Genomic DNA, 15,061 nt, shown 5'->3' with positions numbered 1-15,061 from the left:
GCTCAACACAGGAGAGCCAGTTCATCAGGCCAGGACTCTGCAGTCTATCTTCATCTCAATAACAAAGAACATTCGCTACAGGACTGCAATGTATGCATTCTAGGCAGAGAAGACCAGTGGTTTGAAAGAGGAGTAAAAGAAGCCATGCTCGTCAACCTGGAATGACCATCGCTGAACAGAGGAGGTGGTCTGAGACACCATTTATGAGCCACCTACAATGCAGTCCTTGGCACACTTCCCAGAAAACTGAATACACAGCCACACCAAGACTCAGCTGACTTCAAATGACTCGCATGATGGCAGAGAGAGACAACCCACAGATCACCCCAACAACCCTCTAGGCTGCTAACACCGTTCACACCCGGCCTCCAGTGACCCCAACACCTACAGGATGACTGAGAGGGTCAACAACCCATGTGACCTTAATAACACCCCCCCCCCAGGTTTACTTCTGGTCCACTAGAGAATAAATACCTGGAACTCCCCACTAGTCAGACAGAACTGAAGAAGCCTTTTGGATGAGAAGTGAAACGTCTTCAAGAATTTCAAGCAAGTCCAGCTGCCTTCTTTAGCACTTACGGATCAAGTAGGACCTAAGCTGGACCCAAATATTCAACTACTTGGATATTCATTTATTGGGTGGGCATGCAGTTTGCAATTCTGGGATTCAGATCTACTTTTTTTGTGCACTAAACATAGGCCATCAATAAAGGTGAACTGCAAAATATATTTAGCCAGCACATTCTTGTACAAACAATACTATAGAGTAATAGAATCTTTAAAAATTAACGCCACTGATTTACTGAAAGACATGCTGCAGAGCTATGCTGTACATTCTCTGCCAAGGATGGAGAAAATGTGTGGTCGAGTCATTCCTGAATCATGCTCAGCAGCCCCAACCACCACCATACTCCTGCCAAAGCTTCGCATAGTTTCTGTTGATGGCTACCGAAACTAAAAATGGTATTCTTGAAAGTGAAGAGAACAATCTATTTAAATAATATTGGCTGGCTTTTTTCGTGGTCTATCAGATAAATTCCATTCAGATGGCATGATATTGAACCAATCGAAAACGAGCTCAATATCATGCTAGCTGAATGGAATATATCTGATAGACCATGAAAAAAGCCAGCCAATATTATTATTATTATACATACACAAACTTCATATCAGCATTCTCGAAAACCAATGCTAGCTTACCCGCAACTCAGTGCTGTTAGCGCGGCAGTCTAATTAACTTCCAACTGGCGTAGCAGTAGCATTAGTGAAGGCCACAACTTGGTGTTGTTAACGCAACAGTCCAGTTAGCTTCCAGCTGGCATAGCAGTAACATTAGCGAAGGCTGATGCTAGCTTACCCGCAACTCTGTGCCGTTAACGCAGCAGTCCAGTTAACTTCCACCTGGCATAGCAGTAATGTTAGCGAAGGCCGATGCTAGCTTATCTGTGACTCGGTGCTGTTAGCGTGGCAATCCAGTTAGCTTACGCCTGGCATAACGGTAGCATTAGCAAAAACTGATGCTAGCTTACCCACGACTCGGTGCTGTTAACGCAGCAGTCCAGTTAGCTTCCACCTGGCATAGCAGTAACGTTAGCGAAGGCCGACGCTAGCTTATCTGTGACGCAGTGCTGTTAGCGTGGCAATCCAGTTAGCTTACGCCTGGCATAACGGTAGCATTAGCAAAAACTGATGCTAGCTTACATACGACTTGGTGCTGTTAATGCAGCAGTCCAGTTAGTTTCCACCTGGCATAGCAGTAACATTAGCGAAGGCTGACGGCAGCTCACCCACGACTTGGTGCAGTTAGTGCGGCAACATAGTTAGCTTCCAGCCGGTGTAGCAGTAACATTAACAAAGGCCGACACTAGCTTACCCGTGACTCGGTGCCGTTAACGCGGCAGTCCAGTTAGCTTCCAGCCAGCTTCCAGCCGGCGCAGCAATAATGTTAGCGAAGGCCAACGTGAGCTTACCCGCGACTCAGTGCTGTTACAACAGCAGTCCAGTTTCCTTCCTAGCTGGTGTAATGCTAGTGCAGGCCCATGCTAACGCAGTCAAGCCAAATAATAATAATAATAATAATAATAATTATTATTATTATTATTATTATTATTTTCCCTGTGTAATTTACTTAGTTACTTTTAAAATCAACAGCGACAACTACACACAACGGAGCGACCAGACAGCCAAAATTCTCTCAAAATCTTCCACTTTTAGCCAAGCAAACCATGCGGCCATATTTGTTTACAAACTGTCAGTCACAGTCACTCACTAGCGCGTAAGTTTTACATCTCTAACGTGTCTCTTTTCCAGTATTTCGATGTCTGTTGGTATGTTTTTCTCTTGTAAATGTGTGTGAATATATAATTAAGTTTTGGTAGTCTTTTGAGTGTTCAGCGTGTCTTTAGTTTCAGTTCATTTATTTAGTTCTTAAACCTAGCACTGGATTAGCCTCGTCTTCTCTCTTTCACGGCTGACAAAGAAATGATTGTGCGCATGCGCAGCAGAAAAGTTATCACTGGGGCTTCGTACGAGCTCCGATGTGTGACATCGTGTTGTCTTGACAATGTGCAATATGATCATATTGGATGCTCATTCTCCATTGGGAAGAGTGGGGTAATACATGGAGGATAAGCGATATGATAATTTTGCATGGCATCAATAAACCCATTTGAAGGGAATAGAATACATGTTTTATTCCATGGAAAAAGTGGCCCCTCTGTATAATAATTAATAATAATGTTTGGCCAATATGATAGCATGATATCAACATTCACATTTTTTTTTGGAATGCTGGACCACCTCTCAGACCCTTTAAGGTACTTCATAAGCAAAATTGTGTGTAGTAACAAATATAGTAAATCATGAAGACACCTTCAAGTACTGCAATATGTTTAACATATCACTTAATACTAAATAATACCACTCAACTCTTAATTTATTTGTAAACAGGAAGCAAACTTCAATTACAATCTAAATCTGTGTGTACAGCCACAAAGAACAGTCATGTTAAGAAACACAGCTCATGCTACAGATTTTAAAAGACTTAAATCGCAATGTTGCATGGGCTGATGGAAGACCAACATTTCCACTTGAAAGACCTCTCGTTCCTTCATTCATAGGTCTGTCTCAGAAACTGGGTACTGTGGGGGTACCCCACTAAATATACTCTCAGTCAATAAACTATACGGTTTTGAATGGTGATGCTGGTTTTAATTTGAAATAAAATGATGAAAGAATAATACAGATAAAACTAAATCTTTGATGTGAATATTCAGAATTTGGCAAAAATTCTGCAAATTTGTGGAAAAATGGCAGCTTGATCTGGGACATGATAAATGGTTGACTACATCGCATTCCCTTAAAAAGGCTGTAGTCCACTGAAAAGTCTACAGTTATCACTAATTGTATTTTAAGTTGTAACTTTATACACCTAAGGATTGGTGCGCTCACAGAATAATCATAACCGTAATAAAACACCATGCAAAATATTTCATCACTGTCGTAACTCCGTTTTCCGCATATCCAAAACCAATACAATCGTGTGTTTTGATCTAAACGGAAAGCCTCAGGGCCAAGGTCACTACCTCACCAAAAGTAGTAACAATCACTATGCCATATAAAAATTTAGTTATAAATTTGCGATTTTGTTTTTTAAAACGAAAGCTGAAAGTTAGGTATAGAATATGTTTCTTACAGAATATGTTACAATGGTAGTTGGTCTTGTATGAATTTCTGAGCTATAAAATGAGTTGTGGTCTATTTTTTACCGTAGTGTGTTTGTGTGCGGGGAAGGACACACATTAACAATTTGCATGTGTAGAATGGAATTTTCCACTCCAACAGTTAGAAGTTGATCATGCTTCCATTTGCAGTCTTTCTGTTACACGGGTGATCTGTTCGGACGTTATCACTGAAAAGGTGAGTTTTGACGGTTTTATTTTGTTTTAGTCTTGCAGTACAAGGCAATAGAATGTTTCTTTTTCATCTTACTTTCATATTTCGTAGTGTTTGCGTATTTTTGGCCAATATTTTGCAACCATGGTCAATTTAGATCGAACTTTTGATAGAATCTACGGCCAGTCATTTTGCCCCACCCCCACCTCGTGCTCCGTCCGGTGCGGTAGTGATGTCCCGTTGCTCGCGCACCGCAGCAGAGACCTGTGCGACCTTTAGCCAGTACAGTCGCTGTTCTTTTACCACCGCCGTTATTCTCATCTTTCCGGTGTGTTCTTGATTTTTCCATTGTGTCCTATTTCGCCATATTAAATACCCAAAATGTATCAAATAATCAATTCAGTCATCATAACTTGGCATTTTTAACCCAAGCAATCAAAAAGAGGAAATGTATTCAATATTTTCACTCATCTGGGGCTCTAATTCTTCATGATGTAGTTATTTTATATGTAAATCAATTTTACAAAAGCATTTGAATTGTAATCAAAAAAATTTTCCACAGTGGAGGCCAGATAAAGCAAGATGCTACAAAAACATTAAAAAAAAAAAATCCCATCTCAAAATATTAGAATATTTCATTTCGAGTTTGAGTAAAACAGTATGAACACAGTGTATCTCTCGGTCTAGTTCAGTACACACAACCACAATCATGGGGAAGACTGCTGACTTGACTGTTGTCCAGAAGATGATCACTGATGCCCTCCACAAGGAGGGTAAGCCACAAAAAGTCATTGCTGAAAAGGGTGGCTGGAAAAGGTGCACAAGCAACAGGGATGGCCGCAGTCTTGAGAGGATTGTCAAGAAAAGTTGATTCAAGAACTTGGGAGAGCTTCACAAGGAGTGGACTGAGGCTGGTGTCAGTGTATCAAGACCCATCACAAACGGACATCTTCAAGAAAGGGGATACAACTTTCGCATTCCTAATATCAAGCTACTCCTGAGCCAGAGACAATGTCAGAAGTGTCTTATCTGGGCTAAGGAGAGAAAGAAATGGACTGTTGCTCAGTGGTCCAAAGTCCTCTTTTCAGATGAAAGTACATTTTGCATTTAATTTGGAAATCACGGTTCTAGAGTCTGGAGGAAGAGTGGAGAGGCACAGAATCCAAGGTGTTTGAAGCCCAGTGTGAAGTTTCCACAGTCTGTGATGATTTGGGGTGCCATGTCATCTGCTGGTGTTGGTCCACTGTATTTTATCAAGTCCAAAGTCAACATAGCCATCTACCAGGAGATTTTAGAGCACTTCATGCTTCCATCTGCTGACGAGCTTTTTGGAGATGCTGATTTCCTTTTCCAGCAGGACTTAGCACCTACCCACAATGCCAAAACTACTACCAAATGGTTTGCTGACCATGATATTACTGTGTTTGATTGGCCAGCCAACTTGCCTGACCTGAAACCCATAGAGAATCTATGGGGTATTGTCAAGAGGAAGATGAGAAACACCCAACCCAAAAATACAGATACACTGAAGGCCACTATCAAAGCAACCTGGGCTTCAATAACACCTCAGCAGTGCCACAGACTGATCACCTCCATGCCACACCGCATTGATACAGTAATTCATGGTAAAGGAGCCCCAACCAAGTATTGAGTGTATAAATGAATATACTTTTCAGAAGTTGGACATTTCTGTATTGTAAATCCTTTTTTGATTGATCTTAGAGAACATTCTAATAATTTGAAATACTGGATTTCTGATTTTCATGCGCTATAAGCCATAATCATCAAAATTAAAACAAAAAAGGCTTTAAATATTTCACTTTACATGTAATGAATATAGAATACATGAAAGTTTACCTTTTTGAATTAAATTATGAAAAAAGGAACTTTTTCATGGTATTCTAATTTTTTGAGATGCACTAGTAATCCCTATATATATATATACACACACACACACACATACATACACACACAGATACATACACACACAGCACCTGGGGTCCTGCCTCATGTGGTAGACCCTGGCCTCTATGAGTCTTGTGCTTAGGGCCTGTTCCTCTGCAGCTATGATTACTGCCTCTGTGCAGTCTTCCAGTCTAGCTTTATCCAGCTACTGGCAGGATTTTTCAATATCAGCTACTTCTTCTATCTGCCAGTGGTACATCCTGTGCAGTGGTTCATCTTTCCATGATGGTTCCACTTGCACTTCCTTATTGGGTTTCTGCTGCCTGAGGTATTCATGAAGCACTTCATAATTCTGGGCCATCTCCCTGATATACTCATGGATCTTTGTTGTTTCATCCTGGATAGTGCCTCTGATGCTCACTGGTTCTCGGCCTCCTTCATTTCTCTTAGTGTACAGCCTCAGGATGCTGGACTTGGGGTGAAACCCTCCATACATGGTCAGGAGTTTTCTTGTCCTGATGTCAGTGACCTCTATGTCCTCCTTCGGTCAGCTTATTATGCCAGCAGGGTATCTGATGACCGGCAGGGTGTCAGTGTTGATGGCCCATACCTTGTTCTTCCCATTCAGCTGACTTCTCAAGACTTGCCTTACCCTCCATAGGTATTTGACTGTTGCTGCTTTCTTCATGGCCTCCTCATGGCTGCCATTTGCCTGCAGGATTCAAAGGTACTTGTAACTGTCTTTCACATCTATTATGCCATCTGGTTGCACCACACCTTCAGTTCTGACTGCTTTCCCTCTCCTTGTTACCATCCGGGCACACTTATCTAGTCCAAATGACATTCCAATATCATTGCTGTAAATCCTGGTGGTGTGGATCAATGAGTCGATGTCTCACTCAGACCTGACATACAGCATCCATGTAGAGGAGGTGGCTGATGGTTGCGCGATTTCACAGTTTGTATCCATAGCCGCTCCTGGTGATGATCTGGATGAGGGGGTTCAGTTCTATGCAGAACAGCAGCAGGGATAGGGCGTCTCCTTGGTATATGCCACATTTGATTGTGACCTGTGTTATTGGCTTGAAGTCGGCCTCTAGGGTTGTTTCCCACAGCCTCATTGAGTTCTTGATGAAGGTTCTGAGAGTCCTGTTGATGTTGTACAGCTTCAAGCATTCCAGGATCCATGTGTGGGGCATCGAGTCATAGGCCTTCTTGTAGTCAATCCAGGCGGTGCACAGATTGCTATGTCTGGTTCTGCAGTCTCAAGCTACTCCACTATCTACCAGTAACTGATATTTTGTTCCTCTGGTGTTCCTACCAATTCCTTTCTAGGTCTCACTCATGTATTGAGTCATGTGCCTGGTCATCTTATCCGCTATGATGCCTGACAGGAGCTTCCATGTTATGTAGAGGCAGGTTATTAGGGAGTAGTTGGATGGGACTGCTCCCTTCTGTGGGTCCTTCAAGATCAGGACTGTCCAACCTTCAGTCAGCCATTCCAGGCGAGTTCCATCCACAAGCAGCTGGTTCATCAGCAGCAAGATGGTAGCGGACATGTATGCAGCAGCTTTGCTCTCCTGAATGGTGCCGCGTTTTGTTAGCCTACTTGTTCATTGGCATGAACACTTGCGAACTCCACATACAAGCGGGAGGATCTGTTAAGATTGGGACTTTATACAGAGAGTTTGATTTCATCAGGATCTACCAACATCTAACTACCCCAAAGGAGATCATACATCCAGTGGGGTCTCTGTGGGTTACCATACCAGGCTACAGATGCAGGTGGAGGAGAGAGAGAAAGCAAAAATGGGGTTACAGAGCTGGAATACAAACCAGGCTAAAGAAGGCTCCCTACAAGCCTGCGCTTCCCAGCATCTACATTACCAATGCCAGATCATTCAGCAACAAAATGGAAGAACTGGAGCTGACTGATGCAGCACAGAAACCCGTGCAGGACTGTTTGATAATGATAACTGAGACCTAGCTTCATACCGGGATCCCTGATGAATCTATCACACTAGCGGGTCGCACAGTTCACTAAGCCAACAGGAACGAGGACTCCAGTAAGAGCAGAGGAGGGGGCCTGCACATTTACTCTAATAATATGTGGTGCACAAACGTAACCATCATAGACACTGCTCGCCAGACTTAGAGTACATAACAGCTAAGTGCTGACCCTTTTACGTTCCACGGGAATTCACTGTCATTATTGTTGTGGCTGTATACATTCCACCAAGTGCTAGCATCAAGCTAGCACTAGGCACCTTGCTAGCAACTAATCAACAAACTACAGACCGCTCACCCCAATGGGATTTTTATCGTAACAGGAGACTTCAACCAAGCAAATCTGAAAACTGTACTCCCTAAATTCTACCAATATGTGACATGTGCCACCAGAGGATGGAATACACTGGACCATGTTTACAGCAACATCAAGGAGGGATACAAAGTCTCCACCCTCCCCCACTTGGGACAGTCTGACCACCTATCACTCTCTCACACCTGCATACAGACCCCTCGTCAGCAGAACAAAGCCTTCAGTGAAAATCATCAAAACTTGGCTAGGAGGAGCTTCCATTCAACTCCAGGACTGCTTTGAGCACGCTCACTGGGACTTATTTGCACAAGACAACATTGAGGACTATACATCTACAGTCCTGTTCTACATACAGTCTTGTATAGATAATGTCACTGTTGACAAGCGCATCAGATGCTTTCCAAACAACAAGCCATGGATGACCAGGGAGGTGAAGCTCCTGCCGAGGGACCGCAACACAGCCTTCAGGTCAGGAAATGGCAAACTTTACAGTGCCACCAGCTCCACCCTGAAGAGAGCCATCAAAGCTGCAAAGGCATCCTACAGGCTGAAAATTGAAGGCCATTTCAGTGACAGTGACCCCCGGCGTGTATGGGAAGGCATCCACCACCTCAAACTATAAAGACAGTAAAGACTCCATCGCCAGCAGCAGTGAGACTTGCTAGCGGAAGAACTGAACCACTTTTTTGCTTGCTTTGAGTGGATGCAGTGGGAGAGGCAGAAACCAGGACAACAACAACAACTGCTGACAGCCTGACACTCACTGTGAGCACAGAGGATGTCAGGAGAGTGCTCTGCAATGTCAACTCCAGGAAAGTCGCCGGCCCAGACAGAATTTCAGGGCGGGCACTCCAAGTCTCCACGGATCAGCTGGTGGGGGTGTTCAGCAACATCTTTAATCTCTCACTGTCCCAATGCACTGTCCCTAAATGCCTCAAGTTTGCCACCATCGTGCCAGTCCCAAAGAAGACCATGATCAGCAGCCGAACAACTTCAGACCTGTGGCTCTTACCCCCACCATGATGAAGTGCTTCAGAAAGCTGGTCCTAAGGCCCATTAAATCTTCACTTCCACCCACCCTGGATCAACACCAGTTTGCCTACTGAGCTAACAGGTCAACTGAATATGCCATCAATACTGCTCTCTACACAGCACTGACTCACCTGGATCATCAGGGGACATACGTGAGGATGCTGTTTGTGGACTTCCGCTCTGCATTCAACACCATCATCCCCAGCAGACTGGTGATCAAACTGTTACACCTGGGTATCAGCCAGTACATATGCAGATGGATCAAGGACTTAAACTGTCTGCAGTTTGTCAGGATGGGGACCCATCACTCCCCTACTTTGACATGGACCATTGAGCTCCACAAGGCTGTGTGCTGAGCCTTCTTCTCTACTCCCTCTACACTTATGACTGCATACCAACCCAAAGCACCAATACAATCAAGCTTGCAGATGACACCACTGTGGTCGGACTAAGGCCACATCCACACGACAACAGCAACGTGATGTTATTTAAAAAAAATATCGCCTCCAAATGGGCAACGATCAGTAGAAATCAGGTCCATATGGCAACGCAACGCTTGCTGAAAACGATGCAATACACATGCCACACCTCTAGGGGCGCTGTAAGACGGTCCCTTCGGACACACCAGAACAACTCATACGAAAAAGAACAGTAAAGAACTTATAAGAGTTTACCACTGTCTTAGTAGTAAATCCTTATAAATATAAATAAATATATATGCCATGTATGATTTACTCCTGAAAGTGGCCCATTTTGCATTTTCCTCATACAAATTTTTTATGAAAATCTAGTATGTATGAAGTGAACATTGTGCATGGTTTTTACAGATAATGTGTATGATGAATTACACTGTCTTTGTATGCTTCATGTAATGTTTGTAGTTTTAAATTATATTTTACAGTTTAAAATGTATATGCCTTTTATATGTAAATCCAACACAAACATATGTGGATTTACATATAAAAGGCATATACATTTTAAACTGTAAAATATAATTTAAAACTACAAACATTACATGAAGCATACAAAGACGGTGTAATTCATCATACACATTATCTGTAAAAACCATGCACAATGTTCACTTCATACATACTAGATTTTCATAAAAAATTTGTATGAGGAAAATGCAAAATGGGCCACTTTCAGGAGTAAATCATACATGGCATATATATTTATTTATAAATCCTTATAAGGATTTATCCTTATATTTATAAGGATTTACTACTAAGACAGTGGTAAACTCTTATAAGTTCTTTACTGTTCTTTTTCGTATGGGAATAGAAGTAAGGACGCATGCGCATAAACTATTATGCGCGAGACTTCATATTAGCCACAAAGTCAGGAAAATCTGTTCGTAAAATTACATTATAATGACCAAATACAATGAAAAGTATTTTTCCAGTCTCACCTGTGAAAGGTAATCCCATGTGATCTCGTTTGGACGGTAAACCTGTTGGTACAGTTAAACGCAGCTAATCTTTATTCTCCGCTTTGACCTTTCCAATATGGCGGCGAGGATGACGTACGCGGAAGGCGGCGTCTTTAATGGTCCGGAATAAATTGAATACTACACGTTGATGGATTAATTTGCTGTTTCTCACCTGTGAAAGGTAATCCCATGTGATCTCCTTTGGACAGTAAACCTGTTGGTACAGTTAAACGCAGCTAATCTTTATTCTCCGCTTTGACCTTTCCAAAATGGCGACGAGGATGACGTACGCGGAAGGCGGCGTCTTTAATTGTCCGGAATAAATTGAATGATACACGTTGATGGATTAATTTGCTTTTCTACGCCCTTTTTTGAGGAATGTATTGTAGGACTTAAACCATCATCTGAAGAGGTGAGATCGCTCCTTTTTTCCCCTTATTTTGCTGGCGGGATTGACTCTGCCCTAAGGGCTATTCTCTCTCTCTCTCACTTTGCACCAGGCATTACACAATAAATATTCACAGTGAAAATATTTTGTAAGCGCGTTTCATGAACCAAGTTATAGGATTTCTTGACAACTCGCATCGCATCGCAATGAGATCATTGGCACTACTGGTGTTAAGAATCAGACCATTTTATAAATGAATATTTTGCTGTAGAGCTGCAGTGTTTGTACAATTGCATGTTTTTGCTTCACTATTACTGTCACTATTCTGCTTCTTGCATTACTACTGTGAACTAACACTGAACATAATAATAATAATAATAATAATAATAATAATATCCAAGCTCGTGTTTCACTCTCACTAGTGCTCTGTAAGGCTTTTTCCTGGTGATATTCGTTACACTTCTACCCGGCGTGAAGCATTCACAGTCATGTGGTTGTGACATCATCGTAAACAAATCCGTTTTACTCATCCAGACGACTTCACAACGGCAACGTTGCCAGATCTTTCCACTCTGGAACCCGTTCTCAAAAAGATTGCGTTTTGGGCACCCAAAACGCCAGCGCCGTGTGGACGCCAGGCCTAAACGATAAGCAATTGTATCGGAGTCACCTGAATCCGTTGCCGTGTGGACAGGGCCTAATACATAACAGGGATGAGTCTGCCTATAGAGATCTTGCAGTCACGTGACCGGAAAGTTAACAGCCGCCATCTTGTCGGTATAAAACACAGCTGAATACTGCTGCACTCGTGTACAGAATGGATCAATTTCAACCGACGGACTACACGGCTCATTTTTCTAATGAACAGATAACTAGATATATGTCTAAAATAAACGATCTACAGATTAGTGACCCTTATGGCTTACCGGACGTAGTTTTCACGACTGTGTCAGTGGATTTTGAACTGCCAGAGGTGGAATACCCAGACGTGTATAATTACCTCATCAACTTTCCCTCGCTGTTCAGTGGTGAAGCACTGCGTGCTTATAAATCTCTGGACAGTTATCTTTACAGAAATTCAGGATGTCAGCGACTCAGATGTGGCATCTTGTAAACAAGAAAATAACAATCCTCATTGGACGGGTAAGTCACTTAAGTATTGAGTATAGCACTGACCAGCCGATTATAGAATAGAATAAGGTAATTCCAGCTGTAATTCCAAATCGTCCGTCTTGTTTACCATGGATCTGGCGTTGGAGAGGTAGAGGCTTAGCAGTGGAGATTTAAGTGGCTGTTTTCTGAGCTTAGTCAACAGGCCGGCTCTGCCTGCAGCCTCACTTTTGCTTCCGCTCCCGACGCCGCCTCCTTCGCTTTGTTTCCAATAACAATCCACGGAGACCCCGCTGGTCTCGCTATATCGTCCGTAATGTTGTACATGCGATGGAAATCGCTACAAACCGTCATTTTCTGCTGGAAACCAATGTCCAGTAAGTCCATACGGTTGTAGTGGATATTGAAGTCCAGTACAGACAAACAACATGCAAAAATACACACAAAAAACATAAAAAACGCGCACAGGTAGGGAGAGCTTGTAGCCGCAGCCGTTGTAGTAGAATTGTATATAGTAGAGTTTTCCAGAAGAAAAAGTAGAAGTAGAACCAGAAGTAGAAGGCGGAAATATGGCGTTTGACCGACAAGATGGCGTCTGTCACAATCTGGATCGGCTGTGACGTCACATGCAAGTGCTCCATAGGGAATTAGTCATCAGACTAACTAAATGGTGCTCTGCTAATAATCTGGCACTCAGCACCTCCAAAACAAAGGAGCTGGTCATTTGCTTTAGGAGACAGAGAGAGGAACTCGCCCCTTTATACATCAGACGAGACACAGTGGAGTGTGTGTCCAACTTCAAATTCCTGGGTACACAGATCTCCCAGGACTTCACATGGACTGTCAATACCATCTCCCTAGTGAAGAAGGCACAGAAGCAGCTCCATTTCCTGAGGACACTACGCAAAGCCAACCTGTCCAGGCAGCTGCTGGTGTCCCATCACAGCTCTGTGGAAGGCATACTCACCTATGGCATCTTGGTGTGGTATGCCAGCTGCTCTGAGGCTGACAAGAAGGCTCTACAGAGAGTCATCAAATCAGCACAGAGAACCACCAACACTCAGTTGCCTTCACTAGAGGACACTTACAGATTCCAGTGCCTGCGCCAGGCCACAAACATCATCAAGGACTCCTCTCACCCTGGTCACCACCTCTTCACGCTGATGCTCTTTGGAAGGTGGTACAAGTCCATCAAGGCATGCACTGCCAGATTCCAGAAAAGCTTTTACCGTTCCGCCATCAAAGCACTGAACTCTTTCTTATAACATGCGCTGTTGCTAGGTACAACTCCCACTACCTAGTGACCTAATAATGTACCATACATAAAACAACTGTGCAATATACTGCATTATCAGTACCCTGCTATTTACTGTTACTTATTGCTATTTATTCCTAATGATATATCAGTGTGCAGGTATCGGTGCATATCTGGGGGTGTGTAATGTACATTGCTCTTTTAACATTGCTATTTTAATACCTCCTCTTTTATATTTTGTACATGTTCATATACATGTTTAATTTTATATGCAATGCACATATACTGTATGTGTGAATCTGTTGCATATTCTATTGTGTCTTTACTGCATGTACCGCTCAGGGAGATGCTCTAAATTTCATTGTACATTTGTGCAGTGACAATAAAGGCATTCTATTCTATCTGTGCTGCCAAGCGCTCATGTAGTGAGACTCTTTAGCCAGGAGGTGTGAACCATATCTGGGCCTGGTGCTGCCCAGTTCTTCATTTTCGAGACTCTTACTTAGATGTCTGCCACAGTGATGGTTACTGGGTCTTGTTCAGGGAGATTGCTGTATTTGGCTCTCAGGTCTTTTAGATATCATCATCATGTGATTTTTCATTTTCCCACATCCCTTTCCAGTATTGTTCAGGTCCAGCCTTGGACCTACACAGCTTAGCTGCATTCTTCGCTGAATTCACATCTTCTAGGAGATTTTCAGGAGATACTTCACACGGTCATGGTAGTCAGGTGTTCAGCTTTGTTACTAGCTGAAATTAAGCTCTTGCTCACAAGGCTTGGTTCTGGTGTGACTGTAGATGTTGGGTATCCTTTGCATGTAACCCGTCTGGGGTTACTTGAATAGTCGCATTCCAGTGTTCTCAGCTCTTCTCCATGAGCCCTGGTTCCTCAACCTGACGTAGACTTTGTTAGACTGGGTGGCGTCTGAGCCAGCATGACACTTGTTTTTCTGTCTCTTTTTTGTGAGGTAAGTAGGTAGCATTTGCCTAATTTACACACACACACACACACACACACACACTAATCAAAAGAATTTTAATTTTGAACCAGTTAGTCATTTTGACAATGCGTGTCCAGTCAACGAGAAAACACGGGGAGTGACGTCATCGGAGTGAAATATCAGGAATTATTGTACATACAGGACACTTTTTTGATGGAATAAAAATATGTATTCTATTCCCTTCTAGCAGGTTTCATTCATTTGGTTTGATAGCATGCAATACTGTTAGCACATCACTTATCCTACGTGTATTATGTCACTCTACCCAATGGAGAATGAGCGCTGAATATGGGCTACGATATTGCTCGTCTTCAACTTGTTCAATCTCATGCTAGCTGAATGGAATGTATCCAATATACCACTCAACGCTAGCCAATATTACAACCCCGATTCCAAAAAAGTTGGGACAAAGTACAGATTGTAAATAAAAACGGAATGCAATGATGTGAAAGTTTCAAAATTCCATATTTTATTCAGAATAGAACATAGATGACATATCAAATGTTTAAACTGAGAAAATGTATCATTTAAAGAGAAACAAATTAGGTGATTTTAAATTTCATGACAACACCACATCTCAAAAAAGTTGGGACAAGGCCATGTTTACCACTGTGAGACATCCCCTTTTCTCTTTACAACAGTCTGTAAACGTCTGGGGACTGAGGAGACAAGTTGCTCAAGTTTAGGGATAGGAATGTTGACCCATTCTTGTCTAATGTAGGATTCT

The 15,061-nt window shown here is 42.6% G+C and overlaps 1 protein-coding gene across 2 annotated transcripts in view; it reads right to left on the bottom strand.

Annotated features, from left to right (window-relative positions):
* LOC132887851 (golgin subfamily B member 1-like) overlaps positions 1-15,061 on the bottom strand; it is a 225,383-nt gene that overhangs the window by 180,697 nt on the left and 29,625 nt on the right. The gene's annotated exons all lie outside the window — the stretch shown is intronic.

This window comes from Neoarius graeffei, chromosome 6 (genome assembly GCF_027579695.1).
Source record: "Neoarius graeffei isolate fNeoGra1 chromosome 6, fNeoGra1.pri, whole genome shotgun sequence".
NCBI lineage: Eukaryota > Metazoa > Chordata > Actinopteri > Siluriformes > Ariidae > Neoarius > Neoarius graeffei.
Note: the sequence above shows the minus strand (reverse complement) of the source record. Positions and strands in the feature narration are given on the sequence as shown.